This window comes from Mercenaria mercenaria, chromosome 10 (genome assembly GCF_021730395.1).
Source record: "Mercenaria mercenaria strain notata chromosome 10, MADL_Memer_1, whole genome shotgun sequence".
Lineage (NCBI taxonomy): Eukaryota > Metazoa > Mollusca > Bivalvia > Venerida > Veneridae > Mercenaria > Mercenaria mercenaria.
This window is the reverse complement of record NC_069370.1, coordinates 74,895,242-74,912,108: the sequence shown is the minus strand read 5'-3', so window position 1 is coordinate 74,912,108 and position 16,867 is coordinate 74,895,242. Positions and strand designations below refer to the sequence as shown.

General features: G+C 36.0%; 1 long non-coding RNA gene across 2 annotated transcripts in view; it reads left to right on the top strand.

Annotated features, from left to right (window-relative positions):
- The window catches only part of LOC128546251 (uncharacterized), a 104,882-nt gene extending 88,339 nt beyond the window's left edge, over positions 1–16,543 (top strand). For both annotated transcript variants that reach the window (XR_008365897.1, XR_008365896.1), the window contains one exon: positions 16,378–16,543. This is a non-coding gene — a long non-coding RNA (uncharacterized LOC128546251). The remainder of the gene's footprint in view (positions 1–16,377) is intronic.
- Positions 16,544–16,867: the final 324 nt, after the last annotated feature.

Below are 16,867 nucleotides of genomic sequence, written 5' to 3'. Positions count from 1 at the left end.
AAATGTTAACATAGTTTTTACAGAAGTAAGGCTACAATTTCTTGTTGCAAGATGAAGATTTGTCAGCTAGTTCTGTTGTCCAGGAAAGTGTCAACACATTAAAATCACTGTCCTGTCTTTTCATGACATTGTACGTCTTCTTGAAAATCAGAAACGTGTCTGATTTGCATGACTATTAGGGGGCAAATGAGCTATCTCAGTCAATGCATGAGATTGACAAACTTTCATGGAATCCTTAGATACTTGCGTGATCAATAGTGGGTGTGATTCTGAGTGATCAGTCAAGTTTCTGGACCTTGTTTCCTCAGTGTCATAAGGATGAGCAGTTTTGGGTTGACCTGGAGACCTTTTTCTCTCTCTGCAAATAAAATATTCCTTATCAGCATACCAACAGCATAATGATGTTATTAGATTGGATGTGATTTCTAGCTGCGGGTATGCTTTTGATTGACACCTTTGCTGGAAGTTGATGACATTTTCTGTATAAAGGCTAAAACCGCCCTCAAATGAAATATAATTACAGAGAATCCAATTCCAATTAGTTTGATATGATTTTATCTTAATTGTATAAGAAAAGACATGATGTTATTCCCCAACACTTTTACCCTTTTATCTATCCCTTACCCATGTTTGTAGTTTGCTCATAATTAAAATGTACTTGATGGATTTTTTAAGCAACCTGTGTGCTATATTTTCCGTTTCCATTTCTTTTTTTTGTGGGCCAACTTTCTGTGCATGGCTTTATGACTGTGTTTCCACGAAATTTACCTTTACCTTTTTTTAACAGTCATAATTATTTAAACATTGCCTTTATAATCCCCTGCTGAAGGCAGAGGGATAATTAGTTTTGGTGTTGTTCGTCCATCTGTTTGTCTGTAGGAAAGTGAAAATGCTTCTCATTCAAAATGTATTATAGCTAGAATCCCCAAGCCTGAAGTAATGATTAATTAGCAAATGGCCTTTGCTTATATGTAGTATTATCCCCATTGACCCAGTAAAAGCAGAGTGTTTCCTCTAGACTTGGTAAAAAAATTGAAAATGCTTTTATTTCAAAAAGTAATTTAGCTAGAATTACCAAACATCACATAATTATTAATTAGCGCATGTAGTTTTCTTAGTTTTTGTATCACTCCGTTGACCCAGTAAAAGCAGTTTACCTCTTGATTTGGATTTTTGACTGTATCCGAGTGATTGTTATACAAGTTTCCATGTATGAATCCCAGGACTCTCTGGGCTACAGATCAGTGAGTCCGTACTCATCTATGACGACAGACAACAAGTGATCCCAATAGCTCAGCCTGGGCTTCACTCAATTGAACTAGCCCAAGGCAGATTTCAATATTAATGCACTGTGCAATCCTTTTTAATACCATTGATAAACATATCAAAATAAAACAAAAATAACTGAAACTGAGTTCAAATTATTCCCCTAGGGTCAAATATGGCCCCGCTCTTGGGTCATATGGTTTAAATAGACTTGTATAGGAAAAACTTTGAAAATCTTCTTGTCCAAAACCACAGGATGTAGGGCTTTGGTATTTTGTATGTGACATCATCTAGTGCTCCTCTACTAAGATTGTTAAATTATCCCCCTAGGGTTAAATATGGTCTTGCCATAGGGGTCACAATCGTGGTTTATATAGATTTATATAGGGAAAAACTTTGAAAATCTTCTTGTCCGAAACCACAGGGCCTAGGGCTTTGATATTTGGTATGTAGCATCATCAAATAGTTCTCTACCAAATTTGTTCAAAGTATCCCCCTAGGGTCAAATATGGCCCCGCCCCAGGGGTCACATGGTTAATATAGACTTATTTTGGGAAAAACTTTGAAAATCTTCTTGTCCAAAACCGCAGGGCCTAGGTCTTTGATATTTGGTATGTAGCATCATCTATTGGTCCTTTACCAAGTTTATTCAGTTTATCCCCCTAGGGTCAAATATTGCCCCGCCCAGGCACGGGTCACATGGTTTATATAGACTTGTATAGGAAAAAACTTTAAAGATCTTCTTGACCTAGGCCTTAGATGTTTTGTATGTAGCATTGCCTTATGGTCCTCTACCAAGAATGTTCAAATTATTACCCTGGGGTGAAAAGAGGCCCTTCCCTTGGGGTCCATAGTTTTACATATACTTAAATCTTCATGTCTGAAACTGGCAGGCCTAGGCTTTTGATATTTGGTATGTTGCATTGCCTTGTGGTCCTCTACCAAGATTATTCAAATTATGCCCCTTAGTGAAAAGAGGCCCTACCTAGGGTGTCCCAAGTTTTATATAGACTTATATAGAAAAAAAATTAAAAAATCTTCTTGTCTGAAAGTTCAAGGCCTAGGCCTTTGATATTTGGTATGTATCATTGCCTAGTTGTTTTCTAACAAGATTGTTCGAATTATGCCCCTGGGGTGAAAAGAGGCCCTGCCCTGACCTATTTTCTTGTTTTTAGCTCGACTATTCATAGAATAGTAGAGCTATTGGACTCGCCCATGCGTCGGCGTCCGCATCCGCGTCGGCGTCGGCGTCCGCGTCCCGATTTGGTTAAGTTTTTGTATGTAAGCTGGTATCTCAGCAACCACTTGTGGGAATGGATTGAAACTTCACACACTTATTTTCTGTGATAAACTGACCTATATTGCACAGGTTCCATAACTCTATTTTGCTTTTTTACAAAATTATGCCCCTTTTTCGACTTAGAATTTTTTGGTTAAGGTTTTGTATGTAAGCTGGTATCTCAGTACTCACTAATTGGAAGGAATTGAAACTTCACACACTTATTCACTGTCATGATCTGACATGCACAAAAGCAGGTCCCATAACTTTATTTTGCTTTTTTTCAAAATTATGCCCCTTTTTCAACATAGAAATTTTTGGTTAAGTTTTTGTATGTAAGCTGGTTTCTCAGTATCCACTAATGGGAAAGGATTGAAATTTCACACACTTGTTCACTTTCATGATATGACATGCAATGCAAAGGGTCAATAATTCAACTTCGCATTTTACAAAATTATGCCCCTTTTTCAACTTAGGAGTTTTTGGTTAAATTCCTATGTAAGCTGGTATCTCAGTACCCACTAATGGGAATGGATTGAAACTTCACACACTTGTCCACTGTCATGAGCTGATAAGCACTATGTAGGTTCCATAATCCTATTTTGCTTTTTTACTAAATTATGTCCCTTTTTCGACTTCCGTATTCATTCAATCGACAAGGCTGTTGAATAGTCGAGCGTTGCTGTCCTCCAACAGCTCTTGTTTAAGATACAGTCTTGAAATTTGGGTGACATGTACAGTTTTGCAGACTGATCTTAAAACTGACTTTCAGTAACCATGAATGTGATCTACTGACCTACTTCCTTAATATTTTGCATCAATTTGACATTTGATACATGTAGCACATAATTGTTACTCAGGTGAGCGATCCAGAGTCATTATGACCCTCTTGTACAGAGAAAGACAAAAAGAAAAAAGAGAAGAAATAAAGAAATGACATACATTTTATAATATGTTTTATGTCATCATAGAATGTTTGACCTTATTTGTGAAAATGATGCTCCTTTTAGAGATTATTATTACTATTTCCTAATTGTATAATTGCCGTAGTGATTATTATATAAGTGATCATTTATCTTACATTATTGACAGTAATAAAAGACTATGTTAGGACACTGTCTGGGTGATTCATTATATAAGTTAGTCATTATGGTATTATTTTTTCATACTGTAATCTTTGTGTCAGACTGTCAGACAGATTAATTAAACAAAAAACACAAGGAATTAGCCGAGATCGTTTGCAATTATTGACAGTTTTTGTGGATACTGAAGACATTTATCCACTGACTCCTTCTTTTGCTACAAATTGGTCACTGTAATAATAGTTCTAAGTTATGTTAAAGGGACCCCTTCAGAAAACACTTCCTCTCTTCTTTATGTACAATCCTGGTGAAGCTGGAAAATAATCAACACTGAAAGCATAAAGCCATTATTTAATTTACCAAAGACTTCTGAATTAGCATTTGGAACTGTTGTGTTTGCTGACAGAATCATAAAACTATGGGCTTCCGACAGGCATTATTGGGTCATTAAACATTATAAGAAAAACAAGAAAATACTGCATTGTGTTCATTGATGCCATACAAAATCATGAGTTATTTTACACATTTAACAGAAATGTGTCATGCATGGAGAAGACATCTCAACACTTTCTGTTAAGATGCTAAATAATAGTTTCAGTGTTCTTCAGTCATCAGACAAAAAAAACCCTGTATGATTTTGATGGTTAATGAAATATTTAAAAAAAGAATTTATCAATCTAGTCTTGATGGGTGTTACTTGGGGATTCTGGCCTGGATCCTGGGCTGGGCCAAGGTGGCCCATGCCCTCCTAGTTGGCTGAGAAGTGACATATACTCATCAAATGCACCCCACTATTTTGGCAAAGGAATCATTTTTTCTCAAAATTTAGACCCAGAAACACATCAGAGGCCACCATTTTATACCTGTATCTCATATGCATAATTTTCCAGGGGGAAAGCCCCCTGACGAACCCCATTAAGAGGGGAGTAAAACCTCCATTACCTCAAGATTTGACCTAAATATAGACCTAAAAATGCACCAGAGGCCATCATTTCATGCCTATATTAAAAAATTTCAATTGGGAGAGCCCCCTGACCTCAGTCTGAGGGGTGTACACCCATCAATAAATACACAAGAGGACACCGTTTCATACATGCATTTCAAAAAAATAAATTCCAGGGGAAGACACCCCCCACTCCCCTCACTAACTTACTAATAGGGCAAAGGCACCCCCTCCTTGGCGGTGACGTCTTTGTTTAAGATTGTTTCCCCTCCCCCCAGTCAAAAATTTCTGGATCCGTCCGGGCCTGGGATTGCACTCTTGATGGCATTTTGCTCAAGCCTTGCAGTCATTCTACTGACTATGACAATTCCTTCTTATAAGAAAGTAGTTCTTGTATATAGTTAGCTAAATTCTTTACAGGCTGTAGCAATATATTACAAGTCAATAACTTAATCATCCTCTAAGAAAACTAGACTTGAACAAGCATACAGTTAATGTGAATAAGTCTAAATTAAAGAAAGTTGCAGTAGATCGGTCATAAAGATTGAGTTAGAACTTTGAGAATATGCGAAGGAAGTTGTGATAAGATGCTTGACATTGATTCCTTAATGCTCTCATCTTGTCAGCTATTAGTGTGAATTAATTTGTATCCGAGGCTTTTCCCATTTAATATTGATTGCAGTCATTGAATGTGTTTTGTTTCCTGTTTTTCTACTTTTGTGTTTTTTGTATCTTTCGTGAAATTTCAAGAAGACCTATTCGACGAGTAAACTGTTTTTAAAAGATAGTATGATTAGAATAGCAGTAACTACAGTTGTAATACAGTAATAACAGTACCTGACAGTAATACAGACAGTATAGAAGTATCAGACGAACCTGACCAGTAATACAGACAGAACCTAAGATACAGACTCTGACCAGTAATACAGACAGTAACTGACCAGTAATACAGACAGTAACCTGACCAGTAATACAGACATCTGACCAGTAATACAGCAGTGACAGTAATACAGACAGTAACCTGACAGTAATACAGACAGTACTGACCAGTAATACAGACAGTAACCTGACCAGTAATACAGACAGTAACCTGACAGTAATACAGACAGTAACCTGACCAGTAATACAGACAGTAACCTGACCAGTAATACAGACAGTAACCTGACCAGTAATACAGACAGTAATACAGAAAGTAACCTGACCAGTAATACAGACAGTAACCTGACCAGTAATACAGACAGTAACCTGACCAGTAATACAGACAGTAACCTGACCAGTAATACAGACAGTAACCTGACCAGTAATACAGACAGTAACTGACCAGTACAACAGTAGACATACTGACCAGTAATACAGACAGTAACCTGACCAGTAATACAGACAGTAACCTGACCAGTAATACAGACAGTAATACACGAAGAGTATACCTGACCAGTAATACAGACAGTAACCTGACCAGTAATACAGACTAGTTTAACCTGCCATAATACAGACATAATCACAGACAGTAATACAATAACCTACAATACGACGTAACAAAGACCTCCATAATACAACATAACGACAGTATAACAGTACTGACATATACAGCAGTACTGACCAATACAACATAAAAGTACCTGACCATCAACGACCTGACTAACAGACATAACCTATACAAACCATATACAACAGTAACTGACAATCAGACAGACTACCATGACAGTAAACGTATCGACAACGCATAATACACATAATCAGAAGACTGACTAATACAGACGTACTGACATATCACTAACCTACATATACAGACGTAACTACAGATCAGACGTAATCGAAAGAACTACAGTATACAAGTAACCTCTATCAGAAGTAATACAGTAACGACGACCGACTACAAGAACTACCTATAGACATAACCTGACATACGACAACGACAGAAGCTAACCTGCATATCAACAGCACTGCCATACGACAAATAGCAGTAATACAAGCTCCTCTCTCACCTCTTCGATTGATAATTTTTACACTTTGAATTTGTGTTATGCCCAATTAAGAATCACACAAGTCACTGTATATTTTAGGACTTTGCTTGACCTATCCAAAAACATGACAATAGCAAATTCCTTTGAGATACCAAAGAAGATGTATTTTGCCAACTTTGAAATTCAACAAAACCAAAACAATTCTTGTTTCTGTCATTTGAAACTTTAATATAACCTTACTTTGAACTCAATTTATTTAAATGTTATAGAAAATGAACTGTATCTGAGAATTGTTTGTAGGCTTTTAGGACTGTTTTAATGTCCATCTTCCATCCATTCTTCTGTCCAACATCCATTTTCTCCTAAGAACCAAGACAGTTTCAACCAAACGTCCATATGCATGTTCCTTTGGTGGTTCCCATTCAGATTTACCTCCAAATCTATGTCATATCCATGAAGAATTTTGGTAGCCATTTTAAGAAATTTTCTGTTCAGAAACTTTGTTTCACAGAAATGTTCCATGGGTGACCTGTAGACTCTTCTTAATAAGAAACATGGCTGCAAGGGGGCAAGAATAGTTTTCCCTGTATGACTATATTCTAAAAAATTGAAAATCATCTTCTCAGAATTGGCTGACATGATTTTAAAATAATTTCACTAGAAAAGTCGTGTTGATTTATAAGGAAACTCAGCCACAAGGTATCTGATCTAGTTTTCTATGGGATCTTCTACTGAATTCCTTCAAATGACTATAATGCTATGTCACAAATACATTGCCAGATGGTGCAGTGGAAACATTGATAATCATCTTGTGAGAAACTGGTTGGTTGATTTTAAAGTAATATCACATAAATATTCTCTGGGTGACACTCCCTTCAGATCATTCTGCTTTGATGACGAACATATTTTCCCTGTATGTGTCTTTGGAAACTACTGGATCTGTTCTGAAATTATTCCACACACATTTTCACTGATAGATCATCTGCCAGCATTGTTCAAACTGATCTGAATTTGTTTGGAAAAATGGCTGTCAGAGCTAAAAATAGAAGAATTTTCAAAATTGCTCTCTTACTGTGAAATAATTTTACAGAATTATTTTTGGAGGACCACCTAGCAAGATGATAAAGACTTTTCTGATTCATAAAAAAGAGAAAGCTTAAAAAAGAAATATCTTTTGAATTAATTTCACAGAAATGTTTCTTGGTGGACACTCCTTCAAGATTGTTCAGATTTGTTTGATTTGTCAGAGAAAAACACCAACAGACCTAAAAATAGAAAACACTTCGCTTATAATTCCCTTGGGTGACTCTTTACCAAAGCTGTGACTTTATTGTCACTCAGATGAGCAATCTAGGGCCATCATGGCCGTCTTTGTTTTTAGTGCAGATATTTGAAGTCCAGTTTCATGTGAATTGCACCTCCTAAAAATATTTCTTACTCCAGGTCTTGTTCAATTTCTGTTACTAAATGTGTAAAAGGACAAAGAGATCACAGCATTCAGAGATGTGAGTAAAGTTAAAATTGACGACTGAAAGAGTTTGCAGCAAAATTGCAAAGCATAAAATTAATCCTATATTCTTCTTGTTTCCAAAATTTGAGACAAGGTAACAGGATAAGGTACCATAAGCACTAACAAGTTGTTAAAACTATTATTTATAGAACTTGAGCTCAGCATCCAGCTCAACAGCTTAAAAGTCTATGTCAGAATTCAGTGTATAATCTCTGCCCTAGTGTGACATCATTGGATGGAACACATGTTTCATTCTGGTCACTAGGGCAAGTATGCTCCTATATGATAGTGTTCCTTTCTTTGTCACAACTGTAACTGTTAGGTCCATTTTAACACTTTCTACTTCAGTTAAGAAATGCATCTTCGCCGATTGTAGGACATTGCCCCCAGGACATTTGCCCCCAATGAAAAACTGAACTGCTGGACATTGCCCGCCAGTTGAATACAGATAGGACATTTGCCCCCAGGGTTATTTTGGAAGGACATATTTTTGGAATGGACATTTGCCCCCCAATATTTTTGTCCAATATGCTAGTATATATAACTGTATTTTCTGTTGTTTTGTTATCAAAATTACACTAAAAGGCAATTTTCAGTAAAAAAACTGTTTTATTAATAATAATTTGAAAATATGTTAATAACTTTTAGTGTTGAGTAAATAATAGCCTATATTGAGTAATAAAAGTCTCATAACAGCGTTATAAAATCTTAATTAGTGCAATGTTTTTAACACTCAAACTTGTTAATTTGGCTATTATCTACTACAAAATTGTATAAAACAAAGATATTGTACCCTAAAATATGATGAGTGTCTTGTACGGAGTTCCTAAAAAGTCACTGGGGGACAAAAATATTGGGGGGCAAATGTCCGTTTCAGAAATAAGCACTGGGGGGCAAATGTCCAGCAGTCCACATTTTCATTGGGGGGCAAATGTCCTGGGGGGCAAATGTCCGGATCCCATCTTCGCCAACCCAAATCAGATTTTTCCAACACTTTCTTTCCCTGATTTTTAACTCACCTGAACCGAAGATTAAACAACTTTTTCTCATGAATCGCTTCAAGGATGTTCATAAAACCTGGTCTGTAGCATTATTATAATGTCCTCTCCCAAATTTGATCAAATGGTTGCCCCTTTTAGGGGCTGCTAGAGCCAGAATTAGAAATACCTTTAAACAACTTCTTCTGGTGAACTGCTTGAAGGATGTTCATAAAACTTGGTCTGTAGCATCATTATAATGTCCTCCCCAAATATGTTCAAATGGGGGCACCTGGTCCCTTTTAGGGGCCGCTAGAGCCAAATTAGAAAAACCTCTAAATGACTTCTTCTAATGAACAGCTTGAAGGATTTTCTTAAAACTTGGTCTGTAGCATCATTATAAGGTCCTCTTCTAAGTTTGTTCAAATGGGGGCACTTGGCCCTTTTAGGGCCCTAGCCAAAAATCAGAAATACCTTTAAACGACTTCTTCTCATGAACTGCCAGAAGAATATTCATCAAAGTTGGTCTGTAGCATCATTATAAGGTCTTCTCCCATTTTTTTTATGCCCCCAGCATCTACTGATGTGGGAGGCATATAGTGATTGTCCTGTTCATCCGTCTGTCCATCCGTCAGTACGAGGTTAACCAAATGGGACCGTTTCATGTAGCATAAATACCCCTTACTAGAATGACTTCATACTAATGCAGATGTAACCTGTGACCATTCCGCATCTTCAGACATCACCTGACCATAGTTTGACCTTGACCTTGACCTCATTTTGGACTTAGGCTGCTTTATATGGGCCATCTCTTGGTTAACCAAATGGCACCGTTTCGTCTAGCATCAATACCCCTTACTAGAATGACTTGATACTAATGCAGATGTAACCTGTGACCATTCCTCATCTTCAGACATCACCTTGACCTTGACCTCGTTTTGGACTTAGGTGCAAAATCTGTTGACAAGGGGGCATCAAGCGTTTATTGAACACAGCTCCTTGTTTTTCAAATGGAGGCAGTTGGCCCCTTTTAGGGGCCACTAGAACTAAAAATAGAAAATTAATGCCTCCCAAAGGCTTCTTCTCATGAACCACTTACTGGATCTTCATCAAATTAGATTTTAGCATCATTATATGGTCTTCTCTTAAATTTGTTCAAATGAGGGCAATTGGCTCCTTTTAGGGGCCACTAGAACTAAACATATAAATGCCTTTAAAAGACTTCTTCTAATGAACCACTTGACAGATCTTCATAAAATTTGATTTGTAGCTTCATTATAAGTTCCTCTCCCATTTTATTCAAATGGGGGCACTTGGCCCCTTTTAGGCAATGCTTGAGACAAAGTTAGAAATACTTTTAAACGACTTCTTCTCATGAACCGCCAGAAGGATCTTCATCAAAGTTGGTTAAAAGTGGCATTATTGTAAGGTCCTCTCCCAAATTTTATTCAAATGGGGACATTTGGCTCCTAAAAGGGGCCACTAGAACTAAAAAAGGAAATTATTTTAAAAGACTTCTACTCATGAACTGCTTGATCAGACTTGTTGTAGCATCATTATAAGGTCCTTTCCCGAATTTATACCAATAGGGGCAGTCAGTCCACCTTTTATGGGCCACTAGAACAAAACTGTAAATGCCTTCAAAAGACTTCTTCTTATGAACTGCTTGATGGATCTTCATCTGACTTGATTTATAGCATTATTATAAGGCCGTTTACCCAGATTTTTCAATTTGGGACACCTGACCCCTTTTAGGGGCTGATAGAACTAAAACTAGAAATACCTTTAAACAACTTCTACTTATGAATGGCAAGATGGATTTTCATCAGACTTAATATGTAGGATCTTTATAACCTACTCTCTCATGTCTGTTCAAATGGAAGCAGTTGACCCCTTTCAGGGATTGCTAGGGCTAAAAGTACATACATTTTAATGACTACTTACCATGAGCCACTCGGTGAATCTTCATCAAACCTGCATGGTCATAAATTTGTTCAGTTTGGGGTGTTTGGCCCCTTTTTGGGGTCAGATGGTTAAGGTCCCTTTCAGATGAGCGACTTAGGCCCATTTGGGCCTCTTTCTTCATGTCTGTCAGACATTTGTTTCTGTAATCTTGATTAATCTTGAAGCTGACCACTTTTAAATCTTGCCTGATCACCCATTTCAGTCCAAAAACCTGTTATTAATGAGCCCGCTTATTGTGTTTTAGTGCATATACAGAAAACCTAGGACATGCAATCCTTAGCAATTCTGATTTTGTTTAATAAGGATCTTTAAATCTTTAAATTTGCAATGCAAAATATTAAGCATAATATTCTAATTCTATGTATTCTTGTATATATTTCTTCCAACAAATGATTTATGTTTTAAAAATTCAGTATGCTACAGAAAAGTTACAGTAACAAATTGCTTGTGTCTGACTGAAAACTAAAGTTTGGACGGAAAAAAAAATCACAAACATTCTGTATTAGCAAAATAAATTTGTTCAATATCAGAAGACAAATAATAACAGGAACAAGCTTCATTATTTCTATTTCTATAAATTAGCAAGTCTGGTGTTTTTTGTCCTTTTCATGGCACCTATAATTTTCTATTGTCCAAATTGTCGTAGACAGCCCTCCTCTATTTGTTCACAAGTTCACTTGGTCAGTGAATCTGCCTCTCTCATTATAACATGCTGAAAACCGTCTTGATTAAATAACCCACTGCCCAGTAATTTTGATCACTTTCAATATCTAAAGACATGATGATGAATTTTCTGCCATGTAAGTGGGTTGGACAGCTTTATTGTTAATATAATAAGGTTCTAAGCTATCCAATTTAATTGTTTGGTCAGTTTCCAAAAGAACATTACACCAGCCAAGAAGGCTGTTTTCTGGACTTGTAAGTTCTAAGGTAAAAGCTGTCACAGGTCTGCTAGTAAAACTGAGATTACAGTACCTGAACTTTGCTTCTGTTGTCCATTGTTATGCATCAACAATTTTGCTCAAACATCTGGTCAGAATTAGTCCAAAAATGGTCTCTTCTCTTGAACTTCTTGGTGGATCTTCACCAAACTTTCCAAGTAAACAGCTTCCCATGGACCTCTCTCAAGTTTATTGAGATGGTTCAAGGGATTAATATTTACACAGAAATTTGCAGGCAAAAATAAAACAAGATAGTAAGGACAAAGTAAGATGATGTTGTACCGCCATAAACTAGTTAATGGTGTGCACCAAATCTAACTGTCTTAACCCCACTATGTTCCAAAGTTTCAGGATTGTGTCCCTGCCATGTTATTCCCGCCAGGCTAATCCCTAACAACATAGTTGTTCACTTCACTAATGCTGGTCTGTATTTGCTGAAACATCCATATTTACAAAAACTTGTTTCATGGAACTGTTTGAATGTTGATAATTTATCAGACTAGACACAACCCAAGTCTCCTCTATTTTCTTTGAGGCAAAAACAATAAGAATTTGGTACGTGACTTGCATAGCAACTCTGATTAAGACAACTTATTGCACTGCATGCCTCTTGGTGACAATAACTTCCTTTAAGTCTGTGCTAGCGGAAAAATCTGTGCAGAAACTATCAGCATTATTACAGTCACAATTGGCACTCTGTGAATCGTACAGCTGTTTTGTCTGTATTAACTATCTTTGTAATGAAATTGGATATGCATGTTTTTTACACTTGAGGATCAAATGTAGTACTTATAAGCTAATAATGGCAATATTCCATTGGCATACTGCATTTATGGCTTAAAAGATAGGAGCCAGCTTAGGTATGTTCTTTAAAATATTTTGTATATATTATGGGGTGATTGTTACAGTACTAAATGTTCTTGCACAGGTATTGAGATCTGTTATTCAGTTGCTCACAGTACTTCTCTTAAAATATATCAAAATAAGGTCTTTAGAACTTTTACAGTAATTGTTTATTATAATAACTTTGGGTAGCCACTTATTGGCATTGAGAAAGCTGTAAGAAGAGTTGTCCCTGACTATAACACTTTCAATAGTTGTGTGAAAGTTATTGTCTCTGCCAAGCTACATTTCCATTTCAAAATGAAGTTTAGGTAATTAAGTTACTGAAACAAATTGGAAAAAAACTGTTATCTTGCGTTTTAGAAAAAAAATTATGTATGAAAGCAGTCTGATTTATGGTTTTTCGTTTGGCAGAATGACCTGTTCTGTTATCTTTTCTATTTCTTGTTATCTAGAACAAAATATTGGTTAAATGAAACAATACTTTGTTTTATCACATCATGTTATATTTCAGTAAAATAATTGTTGCATGTCTATGATAAAATCATTTTTCCATTTTTTGTTAATAAATATAAATACAGAGTTAAAATCACTTTCACTAATGTGGTCTTTATTATGATACTGGCAGTGATTGCTTGTCATCAAAATCAAATTATGGAGTTTTCACTATCTATTTGGTATTTGATTATGACTGAAATACATTTACATCCCTAAGAAAGTAAAGTAAATTTATTAATCAATACTTTAAAATCTGTGAAGTTGATTAATTGAAATTCGATATTTTCACAAACTGGTTTGGGCCACATTCAATCTTTCGGCTAAATTTTTAACATAATTTCTGGAATAAATATTGTTGACTCGGTGCAAGAAGGGAAATGAGGAATATAGATTTCCATTTGTTAGCTGTCTACCTGTATAAACCTTTATATATAGGTATTAAAAATGTTTCCAGTTTTTACACATATTGATTTGGTTCCTTGCAGAACTATTTAATAAATCATCATTCTTTTGCAGCTACAATCTACAGAAAGATTATTGGTTTAAATATTGGTCTTTTAGTCAATTACAAACATAATTTGCTCAATTTTCCTTTGAAATTAAATACTCCAGTAATAGCAAGGGTAAACACAACTTGTTAGTTGTTCAATAGTTCTTTAGAAACAGGAGAAAGTTTTGTTGTTTCTTGTTAATCCACTGGCCTGATTAATTTCCCAGTGCCCAGTGGGAGTCCTGAAAAATAATCCTAGAATATATTCTTGAAGTTTATTTATTGGAACATACGGGTACTGTTGTTTTGGAAGGAAGTTATAATTTTTCACATATCAGAGAAGTTTCACTATGTCTTTGTCAACATTTAGGTAATTGCAAGTTGTCTTTTTTAAGGTTTAGTGTAAATTGATTTAGTGTTTAACTCCTTTGTTAATATCATTTAATTTATAACTGATATGTATATAAGAAGTAAAATGTTTGTTAGCAGACTCTGACCAGGTGTGTACCTCCAAAATTGACAACATTTTATATTGTTAGAGAACTTCAGTGACAATCAAGACTGACCAGACATGTTCCTCCAACAGAACTTCATTGACAGGACAGACTGACCAGACATGTTCCTGCAACATATTATATTGTCTGAGAACTTCATTGACTGGACAGACTGACCAGACATGTTTCTTCTACAGAACTTCATTGACAGGACAGATTGACCAGACATGTTCCTCCAACATTTTGTATTGTCTGAGAACTTCATTGACTGGACAGATTGACCAGACATGTTTCTTCAACATATTGTATTGTCTGAGAACTTCATTGACTGGACAGACTGACCAGATATGTTTCTTCAACAGAACTTCATTGACAGGACAGATTGACCAGACATGTTCCTCCAACATTTTGTATTGTCTGAGAACTTCATTGACTGAACAGATTGACCAGACATGTTTCTTCAACAGAACTTCATTGACAGGACAGATTGACCAGACATGTTTCTTTAACAGAACTTCATTGACAGGACAGATTGGCCAGACATGTTCCTCCAACATTTTGTATTGTCTGAGAACTTCATTGACTGCACAGACTGACCAGACATGTTTCTTCAACAGAACTTCATTGACAGGACAGACTGACCAGACATGTTTCTTCAACAGAACTTCATTGACAGGACAGACTGACCAGACATGTTCCTCCAACATTTTGTATTGTCTGAGAACTTCATTGACTGCACAGACTGACCAGACATGTTTCTTCAACAGAACTTCATTGACAGGACAGACTGACCAGACATGTTTCTTCAACAGAACTTCATTGACAGGACAGACTGACCAGACATGTTTCTTCAACAGAACTTCATTGACAGGACAGATTGACCAGACATGTTCCTCCAACATTTTGTATTGTCTGAGAACTTCATTGACTGCACAGACTGACCAGACATGTTTCTTCAACAGAACTTCATTGACAGGACAGACTGACCAGACATGTTTCTTCAACAGAACTTCATTGACAGGACAGATTGGCCAGACATGTTCCTCCAACATTTTGTATTGTCTGAGAACTTCATTGACTGCACAGACTTACCAGACATGTTTCTTCAACAGAACTTCATTGACAGGACAGACTGACCAGACATGTTTCTTCAACAGAACTTCATTGACAGGACAGACTGACCAGACATGTTTCTTCAACAGAACTTCATTGACAGGACAGACTGACCAGACATGTTTCTTCAACAGAACTTCATTGACAGGACAGACTGACCAGACATGTTCCTCCAACATATTATATTGTTAGAGAAAGTGACAAGACTTGGATGGTCCTCCAATTGAACTACCAGAAATTGGTAAATTGACTGAAAAACAGACCATGAAAGGTAAATGGCTTATTGATTGGTCATTTTCTTCTTTTGATGAAGTTTGTTGGTGAACCATCTGCTTTTAAAGATTGTTATCATGATTGACCATTGATCATGTTTTTATTGATTGAAGAATTAATAAACCTTACTTTTTTCTGTCCTAAGGAGCTTGCAGAGTTAAGATTGTCCAAGATTTTGTATTGATTAAAGAAAACTGCACTGAAGAGTTTTTTCTGGGATTATATTGTGACAGAAAAGAGCAGCTAATGTTTTTGAAGAATAGAAATGAAAACTTGAAGTAGAATTATACTGTGGATAGTATAAAGTGTGGTATTGATGATCAAAATGTTTTTATATGAAATAGATTTTAAGCAAGGGTAGTATTTTAATCTATTGATTGACCAGCATAAGTTACAAGAAGTGTGTCCTGGTTGAAAAAATGAATTTTTGAATTTTGAATTCAGTCATTATTTTTATAATGGTCAGTGTTCAAAGCATGGAACTGTACACTTGCTGTTTGAAGGGAAATAAAGAAATGCAAGCTAAAGATACAAAACTGGGGAAGTTTCTTGTTTGCAAGGACATACTGTTTGCTTTATATAGCAGTGAATCTGTACATGTGTTAGACAAGGAAGCATATTGGTCTTGTGAATTAACTGACTTAAGTGGAAGTGATAGTTGCTGAAACAGAAAAAGAAACTTTTGATAATTATGTTGATATGTAAAAAAATAATGTTAATTATCATGTTATAATTTCAGATCAAATGTGACGGAGTTTCAAATGTGTTGGAAATAAACTGGAATTTTCCCTGAGTGATTACCAAGTGGAACTTAAAAGCAGCCTTTCGTTAATCAATACAAAGTAGGTTTGGGAGTTTAGCTGGATCTACCTGAATAACCAAGCTATGCAGTGTGTGTGCAAGTAGGTAAGTCAGCATCACTTGTTTCAAACCATAGGATTTATGTAGTAATAACCCTAGTTAAGTTTTTATCAGGTTTTTCAAGTTGTCTCATGAATAAATTGTGGCACACATTTGAATCAGAAAGAACCTCATTAATTTCTTATAGAGAGTTAAGTGGTTTGCAGTTTTACTAAATTGTTACTAATAGTTGTTGAAAAGAGGGAAGGTTCTTACACCATTGGTTTTTTTTCCAGATCAGTTTGATAATATTACTGTATCAGGCTAATTTGCCTTAGACCTGCTCCCTGTGGTTAATTACTTTGAGAAATAGTGTTGCTAGAATAGAG